The sequence below is a fragment of the Aquarana catesbeiana genome, linkage group LG11 (assembly GCF_042186555.1).
Source record: "Aquarana catesbeiana isolate 2022-GZ linkage group LG11, ASM4218655v1, whole genome shotgun sequence".
NCBI classification, from domain to species: domain Eukaryota; kingdom Metazoa; phylum Chordata; class Amphibia; order Anura; family Ranidae; genus Aquarana; species Aquarana catesbeiana.
The window spans coordinates 143,925,253-143,948,731 of record NC_133334.1 but is presented as its reverse complement, the minus strand read 5'-3'; the positions used below and the strand labels follow the sequence as shown (position 1 = coordinate 143,948,731).

Here is a 23,479-nt window from a genome sequence, read left to right as displayed (position 1 = left end):
CCAGTAGAATAAAAGGACATTTTCGACTTTTTCTCTGTGTATTCAAATGTTTGTAGTAGGATGATTCTAAGGTCATGTCTCAGAGAAGTGAGTTTTACGCTAGTGGAGGGGGTAGGTTTAGTTTTGTTGAGAGCTTCCAGTGTGTCAATTTCTGTTATCAAATTGGTAATTTTCTGCTGCCGCTGCTTCTTGCTTCTCGCCCCTAGCTGGATAAATATCCCGCACATATACGCTTTGTGGGCATTCCACAATAAAAAAAGCATTATCAGTGGACGAGGAATTGATCTGAAAGTAACTGGACAAGTGATCTTCCGGTGTTTTTTTAGTTTTAGGGTTTTGTATTATGTGTGAGTTAGCGTGCCATACATAAGTAGTGGTGCTAGGATAGGAATAATTTAGTATAAGGAGAATGGTAGCATGATCTGACCATGCTATTGTGCCTGTTTTGGTCTGGGACACTTTTTGAAGCAGCCACTTATCCATCAAGAACAGATCAATTCTCGTGTATGTACAATGTCTGTGAAAAAAATGAATAATCCCTTTCACTGGCGTGCGTACAATGCCAAACATCGTATAAATCATGGGAACGTAAAAAAATAGCTAAGGATGAGGTCCTTTTTGAGGGTGCAGTAGTAGAGTCCATTAGTGGATTAGGGACAATGTTAAAGTCCCCGCATACTATAAGAGCTCCTTGTTGTATTTTCTTTACTTTCCGCATGAGTCCATTTAGAAATCTAATTTGATGTTTGTTGGGAACATAGATGTTCATCAGAGTGTAGTGGATGTTATTTATGTCACAGATGACAATAAGGTATCTTCCTGATGGATCAGTTGTTGCTGATATTAGGTTGAAGGAGATTGTGTCTTTGACTGCGATCATCACTCCTCTTTTTTTTAGCTGGCATGTTGGAAAAGAAAAAGTGCTGAAAGGATTTGTGAGTACACTTAGGAGGTGCATGGTGATGAAAATGTGTCTCTTGGATACAAAGCACATCACACTGAGATGAGTCTGCCTCTTTCCATAGGGAAGCCCTCTTAGCTGGGGGATTTAAACCATGTGCGTTTTATAGAAAGAATTTTAACTAGCATAATGGCTTTTTTAGGCGGTGCTTTGTGTCAGGTGGTAAGTGTACTTACTGTTGGAATCATATGCAGACGGGCTGTGTTCATCGATTATTCGTTTGTTCTGCTTGTTAAAGCTCATACAGGATCTGTGGTTGGCTTGTCTGGGATGTTGATAGGTGTTGGGAGGGTTTGAATAAAATGGTAGGTATAGTTCCTGTGAAAAAAGAAAATATGGAAAACAAAAAAAAAAAAACAGCATAAACTGGAACTTAAAAGGAGGGTAATGATAACCCAGGTGCAGATCATGTCTGCTCAGGTTGTGGGAGCTTGTGGTGTGAAATAAGCTCCAATAGGCAGGGCCCTATGTCAGGGCTGGGACTTTGAGGCATAATGACAAAGAGTTGATATGAGTCTTGTCATTTAGAGGCTGAGGCCTGTTGCCACTCAGGGGGAATTTTGTTGAAATTCCTGGTGTGGTAGCCTTTGGATGGAGATGTGATCACATGGTTCACTCCATCTTTAGTGACCAACAGTTTAGTTGGATAACCCCCTATCTATTCTTGTGCAGTTGCAAGGTGAATTGCGACAGGTCTGCATAGAACTGTAGCGCAGCGTAATCAGTATTGCGGTGTTCCCCTTTGCGTGTGGCTAACATCAGGCATTCTTTTGTTTGGTAAAAATGCATTAGAAACAGAACATCCCTGGGAGCATTTTCTGGGATTAATGAGGGTTTAGGCAACCTGTGGATCCTATCTATGGAAAGCTCAATGGCAGGGATATCAGGCATGAGGGTAGTAAGCATTGCAGTTGCGTAGGTACGCAGATCAGAAGATTGTACCATTTCAGGGATCCCTCGAATCTTAACATTATTTCTTCTGGATCTGTCCTCCAAATCTGCTAATTTTGCCTTGATCCATGTTTGTTCGTCCTCTGCAGTATCGTGTGCTTCTACCAGGTCATTAATGGTAGTAGCATACTCCCCCATTCTGGTCTTAATATGGTCAACTCTGTCTCCCACTGCTGTTAGTTCTGTTTTGAAATTCCTCATGCATGCCATCATGTCATTGTGAATAGTGCTCCTTAAAGAAATTAGCATGTCTTTAAGTGTTGTGTCTAACACTGGTTGGTTCAGCGTGGGGAATGAGAGTATGGAGTCAGGGAGCTCTCTTGTATCTTCTTGTGAGTCAGCATTAGATCTTGCCTCACATTGTTGCATCCCTGAATCATCCATCCTGAAGCGTGACATAGCTGGGCTTCTGTTGAGTGGTGAGGGGGGTTGTGATGATTTTCCTGAATCAAAAGCTTGCCTGTAAGCTTGTTCATCGCGGCCCTGTGAATGCCTCTGAGCCCCTCATTGTGAGGGAGAGGAGCCAGGGCCACCTTGTCCACGAGGCCGCGGCGGCTGTGTGTAGTAGTCCGTTAGCTTTTTCGGATGATGTTCCGCCTGCCGCTTTCTAGGCATACTGCCAGGTTGTTGGGGGAACAATCCACTGGTTCAGGTGATGGTTGCGGCGCCTCTAGTTGCCGCGAGCTGCTGTTTTATCCCACTGTGTGCTGGAGCTCAGGAATCACGCCGCCATCTCAGTGGAGTCCAAGCCACGCCCCGATGATATTGTAATTTTTAGCACTGATTGGGAGTTCCATCTTCCCCGGGTTCTGGCAGTCATAGACTCTCTGAGGAAAGCAGGGTTCACAATTAATCCTGAGAAACGTGCGGTTGGGGTGGAGGAGCCCAGGTACCTAGGGTACATTGTGGGTAGGGGCTAGTGACACCTCAGTTGAATAAGGTAGAAGCCATACAGAACTGGCCCCGTCCACTAACCAAAAAGCAGGTCAGAGCATTTCTGGGCATAGTTGGTTACTAACGAAGGTTCGTCCCCAACTTTGCCACCATCGCTGCACCATTGACTGACTTAACAAAAGGCAGGAAGTCAGTAATGATCAAATGGAATACGGATGCCGAAGAAGCATTTCAGAACCTTAAGGTGGCATTGTACTAGCATCCAGGGCTTGTGGCTCCCGATTTTGCGAAAGAGTTTGTGGTGCAGACAGATGCCTCAAGTGAAGGCTTAGGAGCAGTGTTGTCTCAAGAGGTCACTGGGGAAGAGCACCCAGTAGTTTTTTGAGTAGGAAGCTGACGACCGCGGAGAAAAACTACGCTGTGGTAGAGAGAGATTGTCTTGCCATCAAGTGGTCTCTGGACTCCCTACAATATTTTCTCCTAGGTAGGAGGTTTCGCGTGAGGGCAGACCATGCCCCATTAACCTGGATGAGACAAAAGAAGTACACCAATGCCAGGGTGACAAGGTGGTTCCTTTCAGGGTAGAGCACAGACCTGGGAGACAACATCAGAATGCTGATTCCCTCTCCCGAGTCCATTGTATGTGTCTCCAACACCTCCGCATTGAGGCAGAGGGGAGGATGGGAGGGTTGGGTCCTGGATGACACCAAGGTTGGGTCTTGGATGGGAGCTATATAGCACCAATATTTGGGTTATGGTCCCTTTAAGGGAAGTGTGGTGTATTCAGGGTGTCACCCAGAATGGATGAGATCCTGGGAATAGCTTTAATTGAGAGAGGACTGACTCACAGTTCTCTCTGTGTTAATAGAGAGATATTTGGGACCCGGAATTTTGGAGTCTCTGAAGTGATATTCGGGTGGGAAAGAGCCTCCACCCCTGACTACAGGGATTCCAACACACAGGGGGTTAAGAGCCTCCAGGAAGCAGTTCTTAAGGAGTTGGTGAGCTGTGAGTCTGCTGGAGGTTGCTTAAAGATTTAACAATGACTGTTAAAACCTTGGGGTGAAGACCCATCCACAAACTGTGCCTTTTTTTACTTTTACTTTGTGCTGAACATAAGCAGACTTTATTTTGTACTTTTGCTTGTGTGCTGCTGGAAGCCTTTTTTTTTTAATTTGATTGCTGAAAAATGAAAGCCTTTTTGTTTAAAGTTTATCGACTTTGCACTCAGTCCTTTGGAGCTACAATTTACAATTCCCCAAACCTTACAATATATACAAGACTATATATATATATATATATATATATATATATATATATACACACCTCTTGAATTGTATTATATATTATACACCACCGAATGCACTGTATGTGTGTGTGTGTGTGTGTGTATATATATATATATATATATATATATATATATATATATAAAACTGAATATAGAGTCTACACTGAATATGTAGTCTACACTAAATGAAGAGTGTATATATGTGTGTGTGTGTGTGTGTGTGTGTGTGTGTGTATTTTATTATCTTTTCATGTTACAACACTGAAAAAATGACACTTTGCTACAATGTAAAGTAGTGAGTGTACAGCTTGTATAACAGTGTAAATTTGCTGTCCCCTCAAAATAACTCAATGCACAGCCAATAATGTATAAACCGCTGGTAACAAAAGTGAGTACACCCCTAAGTGAAAATGTCCAAATTGGGCCCAAAGTGTCAATATTTTGTGTGGCCACCATTATTTTCCAGCAGCCTTAAACTCTTGGGCATGGAGTTCACCAGAGCTTCACAGGTTGCCACTGGGGTCCTCTTCCACTCCTCTATGACAACATAACGGAGCTAGTGGATGTAAGAGACCTTGTGCTCCTCCACCTTCCATTTGAGGATGCGGCCCAGTCTCCGAAGGAAGGGGATCAGTATGTCATAGTACATGGTGGCATTCATGGTTCCCTCTATGAACTGTAGCTCCCCAGTGCCAGCAGCACTGATGCAGCCCCAGACTATGACACTCCCACCACCATGCTTGACTGTAGGCAAGACACACCAGTGGTTTATACATTAATGGCTGTGTGTTGAGTTATTTTGAGGAAAAAGCAAATTTACACTGTTATACAAGTTGTTCACTCACTATTTTTTTTTTTAACTTTATTCTTTATTCAATTTTAAAAAGATTTTTTTTTTTTACCATACAATTGTTCAAAAAAAGTCAATTAAACATTATCACAGCAGCACCATATGGATTAATAATTATACCAAAGCAGGGGTCCAAAAAGAGGACAAATACTGTAAAAAAACAAAGAAAAAAACAAGACAGAAACCATATGGGTAGGGTCTCCCCAAGCCCCCCCTTCTATCCCTATTTCCAACATTGCAAAACTAGTGTGAACCCCTTAATTCCTCCAATCTTTACCCACCCTCCCCCCTCCCAAACCACTATACTCAGATCTACGTTCTTAAAATAGGTTTATCAAACTATTCTTGATTTTACCTATACATTATCTTGTTGGGGTTAGCAAACACATCATTCCAATTTTAGTCTAGTATATCCTTTCGCTAGCAGTTAACTATTCTATATATTTTCCAGTTTGCATATACTCTTTCCGCTTTATTCGGTGGGTCTCATTTTTTCCAACCACAGCCTCCACATCTCATCAAATTCCTTATAATGACCTCTTTTTATATACACTGCTCTTTCTCTGCAAAGGGTTTCATTTATTGTACTAATCCAGTCCCTTACAGTGGGGGGTATCTTTGATTGCCATCTAGATGTAATCATTTTCCTGGCTTGGAACAGACATCTCTGAATTGCTACTGTGGTGTTCTTCTTCTCCCCCTGCTCCCGCCGATATCCCAGTATACATACTATAGCCTCCCTCTCTAATGTAATTCCAAATATATCTCTCATGTTGTTGATCACCCCCTCCCAGTACTGGAACAGCTTGGGGCATCTCCAAAAAATATGCATGAGATCCCCAGACCCCCAACATCTGGGACATCTGTCATTAGATCTACAACCAAACCTAAAGAGCCGCTTAGGTGTGTAATAGGCTCTATTTAACATCATCAGATTTGAAATCTTCTGAGGGGGAGATACGGACACCAATGGACTCAACTCTAAGATTCTCTTCCACTGATCCTGTGTAATTACCCCAATATCTTCTTCCCATCTTGCTCTTACAGAGTGGAGTTTCCCCCCCATTGTTGCCTTCTTTACTTATTTGCCCATATATTACAGAGGTTAGACCCTTAGCAGGGCCCACCTGCAATATACTTTGAAAATTGGGTGTTTCTTTCCATTCTAGGGGGTAATTCCTAAATTGGACTTCAAGGGCATGTCTCAGCTGTAGATAAATGTAAAACATACTCTGCGGTAGATTAAATTCTCGTTTCAACTCCGGAAGTTTTTTAAGAGCTTTACCCATATAAAGTTGTCTTAGCCTTTTGATGCCTTGTTTTTTTCCACTCTCTGGCATTTCCTATCTTAAGAATTTCCTGCAAGTTGCTGTTGTTCCAAATGGGAGTATATATAGTGAACCCATTATATCTTATCTGCTTTTTCACTGTTTTCTATATTTTAATTAACATTTTAAGTGTTGGATATTTATATTGAAATGATTCTGCCTCAAGCGCTTCAATTATGGTATTATGTAGAGCCCCTGTTAATAATATTTTTCCATTGGGGGCACCTCCATACGGGACACCACACCCCAGTAACTGCTGTAGTTGAGATGATATATAATAGCGCCCCGGGTGGGGCAGTGCAAAACCGCCTTCCCCCACCGGGAGCTGAAGTGTACTGAGTCTGATCCTAGCCTGTCCCCCTTTCCATATAAGCTCCCTAAAAAGGCTCTCAATTTTATTGAACCAATTCTTAGATATCCATACTGGAGAGTTGTGCAAGATATACAACAATTGTGGCATCTAGATCATTTTAATTAAACTGCACCTTCCAGCCACTGACAAAGGAAGCCGCTTCCAAATACTAATTTATTGTTTAAATTTGGACAGAAGTGGGACAAGGTTTTTACTTATATAATGAGTAGGGTCTTTCATCAAAGCAATTCCTAAGTATTTCAAAGTATCCACTACTGCCAGCTGTGGCAATCCTGGAATTACTGAGTCACTAATGAGGTCAATTGGTAAAAGCTCTGATTTCTCCCAATTTATCTCCAACCCTGTGAAGCTACCAAATTCTTCTATAATACTCATTGCTCTGGTCAAGGACTGGCTCGCATCCCCCAGGAAAAGCAGAATATCATCTGCATAAAGCGCAATCCTTTCTTCACCTCTCTCTCTCTGAAAGCCTGTTATCCCCGAGCTCATTCTTATAGAGATAGCCAGGGGTTCCATTGCCAATGCAAAAAGCAAAGGAGACAGTGGGCACCTCTGTCTTGTCACCCTTAATAGTACAAACCTGTCTGAGAGTTCATTATTAATTTTTAATCTTGCACTTGGCCTGTCGTAGAGCATTTTGATCCATCCGATAAAAGAGGGACCAAAACCAAATTTCCCCAACACCCGCCAGATATATCCCCATTCCACGCTATTGAACGCTTTAGTCACATCCAGTAACAATACAGCTCTTGATCCCCCATTTCCCAATGGGGATTGTAAATTTAAAAAAGCCCTTCTTATATTCGTACTTGTATATCTATTAGCTATAAATCTCGCCTGGTCTGGATGAATCAGTTTAGGGATAATTCTGTTTAACCTTGCCGCCAGAACCTTGGCCAGGATTTTAGAGTCAGAGCACAAGAGAGAAATTGGCTTATATGCAGCTACATCTAGGGGGTCCTTTCCTTCTCTCTGTAGCACTATAATAGTTGCCTCTAGCATTAAAGTGGGCAAATGCCCCTCCTTGGCTGCCCCCTCCGGTGTCTTTAGCAACTCTGGGATTAATATATCCCCATAATATTTATACACCTCAGTCGGGAGCCCATCTGGACCAGGGGATTTTTGGTTTGCCATACTACTTACTGCCTGTTGGAGTTCTACAAGGGTTATTGGGGATTGTAAATCATCCCTTTCCTCCTGCGAGATGGCCAGGATTTCCAGGTTCCCCTGGAAATCCTCCATCACGCCCTCCACTCTTCTTTTCTGGGTGGTGTAAAGGTTTTTATAATAATCCCTAAATATATGCACTATCTTTGTAGTGTTTGATATTATCTCTCCACTCGAGCACCTAATAGAAAGAATGGTAGATGAAGGGGATTTGATCTTCACCAACTGCGCCAACATTTTTCCTACACTTTCGCCCTCTAAAAAAGAGGATTGCCACTGGAGGAGTCACCTAGTCTCCTTCTTCTACAAAATTGCCAACTTATACTCTTGTTGTTTTTCAAGCCATGTTGTTTCCCTCCCGTGGGTTGGATCTATTATATAGCTATTGTCAGCTTCAAGCACCTCCCTTCGGATTTTTTCCTCCCAGACCCTCCCATTTTTATTGTATTTGGCCACTTGTTGTATTAGGACACCCCTAAGAAAAGCCTTTAAGGTGTCATTCACTACTTTACATTGTAGCAAAGTGTAATTTCTTCAGTGTTGTCACATGAAAAGATATAATAAAATATTTACAAAAATGTGAGGGGGTGTACTCACTTTTGTAAGATACTGTATAGTGTGGGTCGTGGACTTGGTCCCCCTGAGCCATGATTGGCCAAAGGCACCCTGCCTTTGGCCAATTATGGCTCTCGCACCAGAGCACGCTGTGATTGGCCAAAGCATGCAGGTCAGGTGCATGCTTTGACCAGTCATCAGACATCAATGCACTGTGATCTTGCAGTGCATTATGGGGCAATCCACAGGGCTCAAATTTCCCGCGAATGCCCCATATGTTCGGTTTGTTTGTGAACTAACGAACACCTGATGTTCGAGTCGAATTTACGTTCGTTTTGAACCGCGGGCTCATCCCTACTTTAGAATAAGAAAAGGTAGGAATCTGCAACAAACGTTGTTATAATCCTTGCAATCTACATAGATCACCCAGGAGGGAGTCCCATTTGCATATGCAATGAGGCCATTGACCAGGTTCAGACACATGCCTCATGGCAGTTCTGAGTGAGACTAAATTTTCCAAGTGATAACTGTAGTATTTAGACTTCTGTTCTGTTCTGTGTTATGTAAGGAATAGACCACCCCCCAAGCCAACTCCATTTGTAAGCAACAATATGGCCCCTCAAGGACTCGGTCAATTTACAATCACACATTGCTTCGGTATAAGTAAGCAGACTTTGTCCTTGTATGACTTGTATGGCCCCTTAACCAAGATTTGGAGGCTTAGAATTCATCAGTGAGCCACAACATGAGCCAACAATCATAAGGAAATATAAAATATACAATTTCCCCATCACTTCCCCCCGGCTCACAAATATCATATAATGCCTCCAATTGTAGATAAAGGCAACATATCAACATTGGAAGATAAGCACCCGCTAATTGTAAACAAAAATAATAATTAATGTCCCACACCCACCCCACTGGTTTACCTTAAATGGAAAATGGGGGATCTGAAGTGTATCTAATCTAAAGTGTACTTTCCCTGTCTGATTTACCTGTACAGAAAATCTAATTTGGCTATGTTAGGGAAATATAAAATAGATAATTTACCCATCACTCTTGTTACCTTTTAAACACTTTCTAATTTGCCATTATTCTCTAGGTAGGTAATACTGAACTCCTGAAGCTCTGCAATTTGATGTCTGAAAGGAGCCACAACATTTGCTATAGCAGCCTCCATGTTTGGGTCAGATTATTCTCTCATGGTCAGGGGTCAGGCACAGTGACTAGTAGCAATAGCATTAGAGCGGCTCTCAGCTGGACATAAACAGGTCACCCTGTTAGATGATGCAGGCTCACCTGAGGGTCTAAGCACTAACAGGTATTTACCAGAGCTCCTGATGGTTTTGCTTTGTGTTTGTACCAGGTTGCGGTCCTCAGGATCGTCTCACCAGGTGGTGGATAAGCTGCGGTTCTGTAGCAGATAGGGACCAAGCAGAAGCATAGTCAGTAAACAAGCCAAAGGTCACTAACAAGTGGTTGCAAGTAGGGAATAAGCCTCAGCATAGTCGAGGAACAAACCAAAGGTCAGTAACAAGTGGAGATAAGGACAAATGCAGGTACACAAGAAAGCAAGATATTGGCTGGAGACAACACAATAATCTGGCAAACAGGAAGTGAAACGGCATGGCCTTAATAGTAAATTCATGGGAGTAGCAAGGAGTTCAAGGTTCACCAAAAACAAGGTACAAATCAAGATTATCCAAGTGTTCAGACAGGATGCTGTGCAGCCAGCATCTCAGGTGGCTTAGCAAGGATGCAGCAGAGGTCATGGGTGCTGATTAGGGATGAGCTTCGAGTTTGAGTCAAACTCATGTTCGACTCGAACATTGGCTGTTTGCAAGTTCGCCGAACAGCGAACAATTTGGGGTGTTCGCGGCAAATTCGAATGCCGCGGAACACCCTTTAAAAGTCTATGGGAGAAATCACAAGTGCTAATTTTAAAGGCTTATATGCAAGTTATTGCCATAAAAAGTGTTTGGGGACCTGGGTCCTGCCCCAGGGGACATGGATCAATGCAAAAAAAAGTTTTAAAAACGGCCATTTTTTCAGGAGCAGTGATTTTAATAATGCTTAAAGTCAAACAATAAAAGTGTAATATCCCTTTAAATTTCATAGCTGGGGGGTGTCTATAGTATGCCTGTAAAGGGGCGCATGTTTCCCATGTTTAGAACAGTCTGACAGCAAAATGACATTTCAAAGGAAAAAAGCCATTTAAAACTACTCGCAGCTATTGCATTGCCGGTCCGACAATACACATAGAAGTTCATTGATAAAAACGGCATGGGAATTCCCCACAGGGGAACCCCGAACCAAAATAAAAAAAAAAAAATGACGTGGGGGTCCCCCTAAATTCCATACCAGACCCTTCAGGTCTGGTATGGATTTTAAGGGGAACCCCGCTCCAAAAAAAAAAAAAAAACAGCGTGGGGTCCCCCCAAAAATCCATACCAGACCCTTATCCGAGCACGCAACCTGGCAGGCCGCAGGAAAAGAGGGGGGGACAAGAGATCGGCCCCCCTCCTGAACTGTACCAGGCCACATGCCCTCAACATTGGGAGGGTACTTTGGGGTAGCCCCCCAAAACACCTTGTCCCCATGTTGATGAGGACAAGGGCCTCATCCCCACAACCCTGGCCGGTGGTTGTGGGGGTCTGCGGGTGGGGGGCTTATCGGAATCTGGAAGCCCCCTTTAACAAGGGGACCCCCAGATCCTGGCCCCCCCGTGTGAAATGGTAAGGGGGTACAAAAGTACCCCTACCATTTCACTAAAAAACTGTCAAAAATGTTAAAAATGACAAGAGACAGTTTTTGACAATTCCTTTATTTAAATGCTTCTTCATCCCTAGTGCTGATCCCAGTCCTGACAAGAACCCTAACGCATACCTTCACCCCAAAATTGAGGTGCCACTTATTCCCTTCCTCCCACAGCCCCTAACCAATTTGCGCATTTTCTTTTTTCTTTTTGCAGATTGGGTAACTTTCTAACAGGAATTTGTGGTATGTGACATCAAGAAGCCACAATCAGCTTCCAAGTCCAAGATGGTTGCACCAGGGATCTGAAAAATGCTTAAAGAGAACACAACACAGGACTCCATGGACTAGTAAGTAGCTGTTTATTAAAAGTCAACAGCTACAGTATTCGTAGCTGCTGACTTTTCTTTTTTTTTTTTTTTAACAATCCCAGGTTAAGTTCCTCTTTCAGAAGACACTTAATTTCAATAGATTTTTATTGAGTTTTTGAATACAAAAACTGTAATAAAACAATTCAGTTGTTACAAAAACAGAGGATCCGCCTTATGTGAGTCTAGTTTTAATCTTAAAGTGGAGGGCCACCCTGAAAAAAAAATTTGCACCAAAAATCCTAAAAAAAAATTAAAAAAAAAATTTGAAAAAAAAAAAATTAAATTTACCTGAACCCTTGTTGCTAGGCAGTCTTCCTAATCTGCCTCTTCCTATTCCGCGGCGTGTCCTGTTCCTCGGTGAGCGGCCCCGTTGCCTTCTGGGAACTGTGTGTGTTCCCAGAAAACCACGGGGCCATTCACAGAGCGTCGCTCGCGCTTGCGCAGTAGGAAACTGGCAGTGAAGCCGCAAGGCTCCACTGCCTGTTTCCCTTAGTTAGGATGGCAGTGCCGGGACCCGAGAGCCGAGGGATGGGTCGGCCTCGGGCGGCCGACATCGCGGGCACCCAGGACAGGTAAGTGTACTTATTTAAAGTCAGCAGCTACAGTGTTTTTGGCTGCTGACTTAAAAAAAAAATTTGGCTGGCCGGAATCCCGCTTTAACAAGCAACAAATATGGTTATGTTTGTTAACATATGTAATGGTACATTTGCCTTAATTTAGATTTTAAATTAAGGAGCAGGCGGGGAGGAAATGGGAGATAGGAAGGGTAGGATGGGGGGAGGGAGGGGGAAGGTGGTGAAGGGTGGGGAGGGAAATGAGGGAGGGTAAACTGGGGAGTGGGGGAAGTGAGGATACAGATTAAGGGGGGGTCACCAGCACATCAAATGAGGAATTTTCAGATCAGCATAGAACATAAGCTATAGACCAGTCTATTACATAGCATTTCACGTGTGTACTTTACATTTTGGATGTGTCAGCCATTGTACAGAAAATGTATTTATTTGCAAATTTTTCCTAGCTATTATCTTTTCCAATTCACATTGTTGATTGAGATCTGTGATTGTATTAGCTATGGATGGTGTTTCTGTGGTTTTCCATAACCTAGTGATATTTAGCTTAGCTGCTAGCAGGAGATGTGTTATGACAGTTCTGGTGTTTGAGGGATATTTTTCTAGTCCTACATGGAGCAGCGCTAATGCAGGGGTAGGAGTAGAAGGCAGAGATTAATGTGAATACTTGCCTCCAGAATGAAGTAAGGGATTTACAGTACCATAGTATGTGGGCTATGGAACCTATGCTGCTGCAATTCCTCCAATAGCATGGTGGGCTTCCTGGGTATCTCAAATTATTTTAACGACTTGTGGTTGGCAAGGTCGCAAATGTTTGTGATGCCTTGTTTGTGCCATGTTGAGAGGTTAAGGTCCATGAGATGTTTGGTTAGGGCTCTAAGGGGGATAGGTATAGAGCAGGTAGGGGGGCTGGAGGTTTGTTTGGATAAAGTTTTTTCCATGTTGTTATTGAGGCTGTAACTGATTGGGGTGTGTCGTGCTTTGGAGGAGGGCATCCTGCTGCTGTTAGGAGGAGAGTGTCTAGGGGATATTTATTTTGGGGAGATAGTTTCCATGATTGACCAGATTTTTTCGGGTGTTGGGTGCCACCAGTAGTATATTTGGTCTAAGACGGAGGCATGATAGGAACTGCTAATGTGGGGGGAGGCCAACTCCTCCCTTTTTATACGGTCTGGTTAAGATGTAGTTCGCACATCTAGGAGGTCTTTTTCCCATATAAATTTTGAGATTTGCCTTTGGATGGAGGTTAAGAAGGATTGAGGGAGGGGTATTAGTGTGCGGAATAGGTACAAGAGTTTTGGTAGTATTATCATCTTAAGGATAGAGATCCTACCTATTTTGGAGAGTCCTGTTGAGCGTAGTGAGCGGAGTAATTGAGGGAGATTTTGGAGAAAGTTATGGTAGTTAAGTGTAAATAATTGTTTTAGAGAGGGTGCTATTTGTATTCCTAGGTAAGGGATAGAGTTGTTTACCCAAGTGAATGGAGCGATTTTCGAAGGTGGGATTCTAATTGTGTGAGGAGGCACAAGGGCATTATCACAGATTTTGATACATTGAGCTTATAAAAGGAGACCTTGCTAAATTGAAGGATAATTTCTTGTATCTTCTGGAGGGATTGCTTTGGATTAGTAATGATTAGTATCATCTCATCTGCGAATAAATGTATTTTATGGTCTGTGTTATCACTTTTAATTCCTGAGATTTGTCTATCAGTTCTGATTTTGGTCGCTAGGGGTTCCATTAACAAGGCAAAAATAAGTGGAGAGAGGGAACATCCCTGGTGTGTGCCATTCGTTATGGTAAATGGGGTGTATAGGGCTCCTCCTGTGAGTACTCTTGCTGAGGGATTAGAGTAGAGAGAAAGTATTGCATTTTGGAACCATCCTGTGATTCCAAATTTGACTAGGTCCTCTTTGAGAAAACCCCAATATATTCTATCAAACGCCTTCTCTGCATCCAGAGATGGGAGCAGAGAAGGCGTTTGTGTTTGGGTTGCATGGTGTATGAGATTCAATACCCTTCTCGTGGCATCCGGTGCCTGGGGGCCTGGAATAAACTAAAGATGGGAGGTATGCAATTAATCTTTTGGCAAGGACCTTGGCTAGTATTTTTATGTCAGTGTTTAAGAGAGAAATTGGCCTGTAGTTTTCAGTTGATGAAGGATCTTTGTCTGGTTTCTGTATGGTTACAATAGTTGAACGTAGCAAGTCTATTGGTAGGGACCAAGAGGAACGGGCATAGTTGAAGAGGGTCATTAATTGGGGTGCTAGTATATCTTTAAATTGCTTATAAAATTCATTTGAAAAATCTTCTCCAGGTGACTTATGTAGAGGTAGTTCTTTGATAGCTTTGGTTATTTCCTCTATGGCGAAGGGCTGAGACAGAGACTCAAGTTGGGTGTGCTGAGATAGTGGGTAGGGTTATAGAACTTAAAAATTCTTGAATAGCAGATTCAGATGGTTGCTGCATCAATGGGTCATTTTTAAATTATATAAAGAGGAGTAATATTCGCTAAAGGCATTTGCAATGTCTTGCGGGTCTGTTAGGAGTTGTCTAGAGGTGGGGTGGAAGAGAAAGGACATTTTAGTTTTCAAACGTTGCACTTTGACTGTTCGAGCCAATAGAGCTCCTGGTTTGTTACCGAGTGCGTAATGGTTGGCTTTAGTGTATTTAAGGTTGTTTTCATATTTGTACAGGAGTAATGACCTGAGTGTCTGTCTCAGCTCTAGGAGTTCACTGGATAGTTTGTGAGAAGGATGGGTTTTGTTTTGTTTTGTTTCTCTAAATTTTCAATTTGTAGCATGATCTCATCAATTTGTCTGTTCCTCTGGTTCTTCAGTCTCTTATTTAGCTTAATAAGATTTCCACGCATATAGGCCTTGTACGTTGATCAAAGTGTAAAGGTATTAGTGTTAGGCAGAGCGTTCAGTTCGAAGAAGGCATAATGCTCTTGAATGAGTTCTTGACAAATTTCTTTGTCCGCTAGTAGGGTGGGGTGAAGTCTCCATATTCGTGGAGGACCTCTTCGGTGATCATCCATGGTTATAGATATTGGGGCTACAATAAAGGAAGGACACATATAAAAGAGATTAAAAAGAGCTGCACACCCCAAAATTAGGTTATAGAAGATATTGATAGATATTGGGGCGTGGTCCAACCAGGAAATTATATCGATCTCAGAGCTCTTGATAATTTGTAGAGTCCATTTGTCGACCACAAACATATCTAAGTGTGAGTAGGTCATCTGTGAAGGGGAGAAGTACGTGTAGTCTTTTTTTGGACCCATGCTGGCATCTTCATACATCAAAGAGGTCTGTTGTTTTAAGAAAGGGGTTTAGTGCCTCTCGCTGCCATTGTTTGTGTGTAGAAGTGTCCATGGAGGGGTCCCCAACTATGTTGAAATCGCCCCCCTAGGATAAGGCATCTTCTTCGCATGTTTTTAAGTTTTCTATACAGTCGAGTTGTTTAGTATTTGGCCCATATAGATTGACCAGGGTGTAGGTGGGCTGTCCTATATCACAAATCAAAATTAGATAGCGACCATGGGGGTCTTCGTAAGATTGGTGAAGTTTGAACTGGAGGCTGTATTTAATCGCTATTAGGATGCCGTTTTTCTTTTTTGGGCCTGAGGCAAGAAAAAGTTGGTTATATCCTTTAATTTTGATTGTCTGGGTTTTTGCTGAAGCAAAGTGCGTCTCTTGTACAAAGATTATGTCAGCTGTTTCGTAGTTTCTTTTTGCAGCGTCATTCTTTTCTGTGGGCTATTTAAGCCTCTGACGTTTAGAGAGACGATCTTGATAGGCATGTTGTGCTTCAGGTATGTATAATAATCCTTTTTTTTTGTTTGTTTCAATAGATTTTTATTGGTATTTCAGTACAATAACATCCAAATAAAAGACAGAAATAAAAAAAACATATCTGTTGTATATCAGTTACACAATAACGTAAACAAGATAAGATATATAAGGTATACCCAACATTGCGGGGAAACATTGCAACAAACATATATGTCTAGTCTATAAGTCAGTTGTTTTGAGTACGTTTCCACCTTCCATCTCGGAGGATGGAAGAGCTGGCCAGTAGTAGCTGAGCTGGCCCTTCTCCCCCCGGACATCCCTATGGGAGCAATCTGTGTCTGAGAGGGAGCGCGGCCATCCCATTGTGAATCATGAGTTGGTTATATACTTTTAAGAAGAAAGTATCAAATCAGTGTTTGTGTACCAGGATATCCAAGGCAACCAGTGGTTAAGGGAGATGTGGAGATGTCCTGAGGAGGACGCCATCATCCGTTCATATGTGTAATGTAGGTGTATTAAGTCTATTAATTCAGCTAATGTGGGAGGAATAGTATTTTTCCATTTTCTGGTAATTGTTAATCTCACTGCTAGAAGTAAGTGAGAAATTGTGTGTTGCAAGGTGGGAGGAAATCGCTCTATTCCTAGAGATAGGATTGCCAAGGCTGAGTTCGGTAGGACCTGTTGTCGAGCAATGTCAGAGATGATGTCAAATACCTTCCTCCAGTATAAGAGCAGTTTAGGGCAGCTGCATAGGACATGTAAGAGGTCACCACGAAAATCGCAATGCCTCCAACATCTATCTGGGAGTTGGGGGTTAAATTTTGACAGCGAGGCAGGAGTGTAGTACCATCGAAGAGTAATTTTAATCGATAGATCCCACAAAGTGGAGCAACTCGAAGCTTTTTGGGTGATTTTACATGCTTTGTACCATTGCAGCGGTATGAAAGATTGTTGTAAAACTGTTTCCCATTGAATGCGAGAGGGAGATTTAACAAAGGTTTGTTTTTGTTGGAATATGTTATAGAATAGTGTGATTCCCTTTCGGAGTGGAGTGGAAGATGTCAGGAAGGACCATGCCGATGTGGGAATGAAATAGGGTGTGTTTAGTATTTTGTGTAGACAATGTTTGATTTGTAGATATTGGTAGAAGTCTGTTTGAGGAATGTTGAATTCCTTCTGGATGGTAGAAAAAGTTTTGAGTGAGCAACTGGAGTACAGGTTATGTAGAAATTTTATTCCTTTTTTGTTCCAGGAGGTGAGGGAAATTTGGTCTATAATGAAGTTCAGAGCTGATAAAGGAATTTGCAAAGTTATATTTGGCATGTTCATATGTTTGTGGGTCAGTAGTTTTAGCCATGTTGCAATAGATATTTTCATGGTTGGGGGTAAATATGATGGAGTCTTTGCTCCAAACTGAGTGGCAAATAGCCATAGTTTTGTTGGGCCATAGGTGCTGTATGTGGACTCAATGGATCCCCAAATTGTTGGAGAGGGAAGGAACCATTCCTTTAACTGGGTTAGAATAGAGGCTGAGAAGTAATCTTGAAAGTCTATGTAACCCATTCCACCATACATTCTATGCGTGATAAGTTTAGAATGTGAGCATCTGGATTTCTTCCCATTCCAAACATAATGTGATAACTTTGCTTGGAGGGATTTAAAGAAGCTGGAAGGTATGGGGATAGGGAGAGTTCTGAATAGGTAGAGGATTTGTGGGAGGTGAATAATTTTGAACGCAGCTAGTCTGCCCCACCATGAAAACTCATGTTTGGACATATTTTGAAGGTCAGTTTGAATTTTAGCTTGTATGGGCAGGTAGTTGTGTGAAAATAAAGATTTTGTGGATCTTGTAAGTTGAATAGCTAAGTAGGGTATATTTGTATATGCCCAAGTGTATGGGAACTGCTGTTGTAAAAGGTGATTTATTACTGCGTCCATTCCTAAATCAAGAATGTAAGATTTTGTTGGGTTGGTTTTATAGTAGGAGACTTCTCCAAACCAGGTTAGGAGCTTCTGAACTTCTGGAAGGGAGGATGATGGGTTAGATAGCATTAGGATTATGTCATCCGCAAATAGGCTTATTTTGTGCTCTGTATTTCCTATGGTGATGCCTGTGATTTTGGTATTAGTCCTAATATGCTCAGCTAGGGGTTCCATTACTAGATTAAAAATTAGGGGGATAGAGGGCATCCTTGCCTCGTTCCATAAGTGATGTGGAATGGAGTTGATAGGAGATTAGAGGTATATACCCTTGCTGATGGAGTAGTGTAAAGGGCTAATATGGCCTGGAGGATATGTCATTCAAAGCCAAATTTTTGGAGTATCATGGATAGGTATTTCCAGTTTACCCTGTCGAACGCCTTCTCTGCGTCTAAAGATAGAAGCAGAGAAGGCGTTCCTGTTGAGTTAGAGTGATGTATAATATTGATCAGTCTTCTGGCTGCCGCCCTTTGGTGAAACCTGTTTGGTCTGTGTAGAGATGGAAGGATGTCTATAAGTCTATTTGCCAGCAGTTTGGCATATAATTTGAGAACTAGGTTTAGTAGTGATATAGGGCGGAAGTTCTGGGGGGTGTTAGCCAGGTTTAGGTAAGGTGATCACAAGTGCAGATAACATTTCGGAGGGAAAGGAGGAGGAGTAAGCAGAGTGGTTGAATAGTCTGCAAAGATGTGGGGTCAGTGTTGTATTGAACACTTTAAAGAATTGCCCGGTAAATCCGTCTGGCCCAGGGGATTTGGAATAAGGTACATTTTCAATAGCCAATTGTAGTTCGGATTCTGTGAAGGGATTATTCAGGGACGACAATTGGTCAGTCAATAATGAGGGAAGATTAATATGATTGAGGAAGAATTGCATCTCTTCCTGTGTGGGTTGATGAGTATTGCTGTCTGTCTTAAGGTTGTATAGGTCGCTATAATAGGAGCTGAAAGCATCAGCTATGGCTTGAGGATTAATGATTTTGTCTTTGGTAATAGGATGGAGTAGATAAGCAATTCTGGCTTTTAGTCTTTGCCCCTTGATACGGCGGGCCATAGCTTTTCCTGCTTTATTGTTTGTTACATAAGATCTAGTCTTTAGTTTCCTAAGGTTCAATTCAAAACCCTCTAGTAGCAGCGAGCGAAGCTCATGGCGCAATTTGAGAATTTGGGTTTGTAGCAAAGGTGAGGAGTTTGTTTTGTTTTGAAGATCCACTGCAGCTATTTTTGCAGTCAGTTCTTCCAACGTCTGCATCCTCCTTTTTTTCATTGTGAAACCAAGTTGAATAAAGAATCCTCTCATGTAGGATTTGTGAGCATTCCACAGGACCGCCGGGTCAGCCACTGAACCAGTGTTATTGAGGAAGAATTCTTCCAATTTTTAGGACAGATACGTGACATTGGGTGGGTGTTGAAGGAGAGAGTTGTTTACCCGCCAAATGTAAGAGTTGGGGTTGGATGTTTTATTTGTAATTTTAATGCTAACATGTGTGTGGTCTGACCAGGTGATGGTGTGGATTTGGGAATCATGGATATTTTGCAATAATCACTTGTCTGCGACAAACAGATCTATGCGAGAGTGTGTGTTGTGACGTGGGGAAAGGTAGGTATAGTCCCTTTCAGCCGTGTGACAACACCTCCAAGTATCGTTTAGGTCATTGGCTGTGAAAAAAGAGTTTAGTGGAGATGTAAATCTGTTGGGTCCAGAAGAGGAGTCCATCTTGTTGTCTGGAACTAAATTAATGTCTCTGCATATTAGCAGTAGTCCCTATTGTATTTCTTTTATTGCCTTTAGGGTAGATTTGAGGAATTGCATTTGTCTGTGGTTCGGGGCATATACGGTTGCTATAGTATATGCAACGTTATTTATGGTACATCTTAATATAAATCGTCCTTCTGGATCTAGTGAACAGTTGTGTAGTTGGAAAGACACAGTATCCCTAATAGCAATTAGCACTCCTCTTTGCTTCCATGAGTAACATGCTTTGTAGATGTGTGGGAACGCCTTATGTTGGCAATAAGGGGTAGCCTCCTGGGAGAAGTGCATTTCTTGGACGCATAAGATGTCTCTGCCATGTGATAGTGCCGTTTTCCATAAGGAGGCTCTCTTGGCCGGATGGTTCAGGCCTTTGGAATTAATGGTCAATACGTTTATAGTCATTATGAGTTGTGGATGTTAATATGACTGTGTTAAAGAAAAACTCACTGTAGGCGGTCCGCGTTTTGCTTCTCAGTAGGTTACCGGATGGTGGAGTCCTGTAGGCGACCTGGGGTTTCAGGAGGCTTGAAAAAGGTAGTGGGTGCGCCCTGTATAGTCTGTGGTGGTAAGGAGAGAAAGAGAGAAATTATAGCACAGATGCGATGTGTTTAGACCATATCAGGTCCCTTCTCTTACCCTGGGTAGTAGATGGGCTGTGTTGCTGGTAATCTAGCAGGCACTGTGTCCCACAGTTGTGGGTAGAGAAAATAAAAACAAAAATTGAGAACGATAAAAATGTTTAACCATAACTCAAGAGTCAGTACATGGATTGGGCAATACTGACCAAATGTGGGGGTATAGTTCAGAAATGGTGTCATCCTAGACGTAGGACTGGGGATATAAGTTGCAGTTGAAGTGAATTGCAGTGGGGAAACTCATTTTCCTCTGGAGTTGTGAAATTCTTTGTGCTGGTGTCCTGACTTCTGAGGTCCAGCAGACGATTTCATCTCAATGTTAGGGGGCTCAGGGTTATTCGCCAGAATTGCAGGAGCTGTAGGCCATCTTTAGGATTGGATACCGTGTGTGCCGTCCCATTCTTGGTGATCACTACAGTGGCTGGGTGCCACCATTTGTATGGGAGTTTGTGGTTGTTAAGGGCTTTAGTGATCATTTTCATCTGACGTCACATGGCGAGAGTATATTGGGAGAGATCAGCATATACGTGTATCCCAGTGTATGGAGCTGGGAGTTCAGGAGCTGATCTGGCCTTTGCCAGCAGTTTCTCTTTTGTGGGGAAGAAGTGGATTTTCATCAGTACATCTCTGGGAATTGATGCCTCGAGATGTTTAGGTTTTGGTATGCGGTGTATACGATCGATGATTCGTTCGATCGGCGATACCTCGGGTAGCAGTTAGGCAATCATGTCACCTGCATATTTCTGTAGAGCGATTGGGGAAATCGACTCTGGGACCCCCTAAGCTTAACATTATTTCTCCTCGAGCGGTCCTCGAGGTCCGCGAGCTTCGCTTTTATCCAAGATTGATCTTTGTAAGCATCAGATTGATCTTTGTAAGCATCTATGTGGTCGTTTACAGTGGAGGTGCAGGCATCCATTTTATGTTCAATATGTTGTACTCTCTCCCCTAGTCCCTGCATTTCAGAAGTAAAGTTGCCAATCATGGTGGATACGTTTAGCATTAAGGACGTTTGTAGGGAGAGGAGCATGTCCTTCATCGTTGTATATAGGACTGGTTGGCCAGACGTGGGTTAGTTTGCAATTGAGGATGGGATGTTTAGGCCTACTTGGTCCGGATAGGAAACAGAGTTCACAGTGCTTGAGGCCTGTGCCGCTGGATCCATGCGCATCCGCACCTTTGCTGGGCTTTTAGGCTCCGGGCTGTGAGGAGGTGATCTTTGGGTGTGATGTTGACCAGTTTCTACCTCCCATGATCCAGGATTGTCATCAGGGAGATCAGTGTAGGAGGATGAGGCCTGTGATCGATCCCTGTTGGCGCAATCTTGCCAGGCCTCTCTGTCTTTTGCTGGCATGGTAAAGAAGTCTGTGAGCTTCTTGGGCTGTCGTTCCTCCTTCCGTTTGCAGGACTGCATTGATCGGGCTCCTGCCGTGCTGTGGAGCTCCCTTAAGGCTCTCGATGAGCAGTATACCTCTGGTTAAGTCGCTCTGTCCCCGGATTCCTGTCAGAGCTGTTGGCTTAGGTGGCCATCTTGATCACGTGCAAGCCACGCACCCCCCAGGTATGTATAATATTCTGAATCTTTGGTGTGCTGAGATAGCTAGGATTTGTGTGGGTAGTGTTAGAGAAAAGTTCCAACGGGAACGGTCTGCTAAATCTGCCAGTTTAAGTTTAATTAAAGTGTAATTCATCCTCCTGTTCTGTATATATGTCAATCAGCTCATTGTGCGCAGTGTAGAGATCTGCCATTTTGGTTTCTACGTGTAATAAACGCTGGTCTTGTGCATGTACTACAGTAGCTAAGGAGGATACTGAGGCAGACAGATCTGTATACAGAGTGTGCTTCAGTGAGATGAGCATGTTCTTCGTTGTCATCTCAGAGATTGGTTGGTCTGTGGCTGGGAATGCGTCTATTGCTGAGGGTTGCTGGGGATCAGCAATCTCTACATAACATGTTAGTTGATGAAAACTCAAATCATACAATTGTGTGTACACACAATGGGGAACTAAATAATTAGTATTATGAACCTACATTGAATGAATATAAAAAATACTAGCTTATACTACAGCTAAAATATTTCAAATAGTAAAAACCTTTCTTCAAATTTAGACTGACTTGATTAGTAGGTATTAAATTAACATATATAAAGATAGTCAATGAGTGATACACTTCCAATTCCCCCACCTAAGCCGCGTGTGTTGAAGCTCAGCTTTTCCACCCCCTCCTTCACACTCAGCACATGGTTTGTCCCTGGACAACAAATCTACAAATGTCTGGCATCACAGAAGAAACCTCAATGGACTGATTTCTCACTAAACCATTGCATTGATTGGGCTGTATCTAAGAATTGTTTCCACAGATGACCACAGCACAAAATGGCAGGCCTGGATGATTGCTCCCGCAGTGACTTCCCAAAGACAGGTGTCAGTGATTTAAATTACAGATGAGACCACTTTCATCAATTTCCTTTACCATTTGTCTTTTGGAAGAAAAAGGGAGGCCGTAAACACTGCTTCTATTGATATTTACCGCTGTTTCCTCCTGTTCTGGTTTATTGTTCCATTCTCTGTGTTCTATGACTTGCTGCCAGCCAACCTCTCCCCCAGAGATATTCACAGGTATTCCCAAGGACATCATCTAGCCTGCTTTATTCCTTTTTACCAATATACTCATTCATTGGGGTAAACTGTTGTTGGAACTGGGACACCACTCCCCCCCCCAGCACAGTAGTTCACCGATACCATATGACTACTACCCTATTCTGCTCTTAATTATGCCATATATGCATTGAAACCTGGAATTTTAAAAGTCTCAGATTGCCAAGAAAAGGTTCTAAAAGCAAATTTGACTCTGCTTCAGGAGACACACTCCCAAAAACCACATGTGCCTAAAGCAAAAATCATGAGTCAGCACTGCAGTGGGAGCCCTAGCTAAGGGATGCACAGCAGGCATAGTTACTTTATTTCACAAATTGCTCCAATGTCAGCCTCTTAACCCTGCTGTATTTGTGGGTATTAGGGATGAGCTGAACACCCCCCGGTTCGGTTCGCACAAGAACATACCGAAGAGGTGAAAAATTTGGAAGAGCACACGAACACTGTTAAAGTCTATGGGACACAAACATGAAAAATCAAAAGTGCTACTTTTAAAGGCTTATATGTAAGTTATTGTCATAAAAGTGTTTGGGGACATGACATACTTTAAAATTGCACACAAACGTGCAGTGACGACAAACTACATACATTTTACC

The 23,479-nt window shown here is 42.5% G+C and overlaps 1 long non-coding RNA gene across 1 annotated transcript in view; it reads left to right on the top strand.

Moving 5' to 3' along the window:
• Nucleotides 1-23,479, top strand: part of LOC141113000 (uncharacterized) — a 72,210-nt gene that overhangs the window by 17,342 nt on the left and 31,389 nt on the right. The window contains exon 2 of the long non-coding RNA XR_012236691.1: nucleotides 11,339-11,471. This is a non-coding gene — a long non-coding RNA (uncharacterized lncRNA). The remainder of the gene's footprint in view (nucleotides 1-11,338; nucleotides 11,472-23,479) is intronic.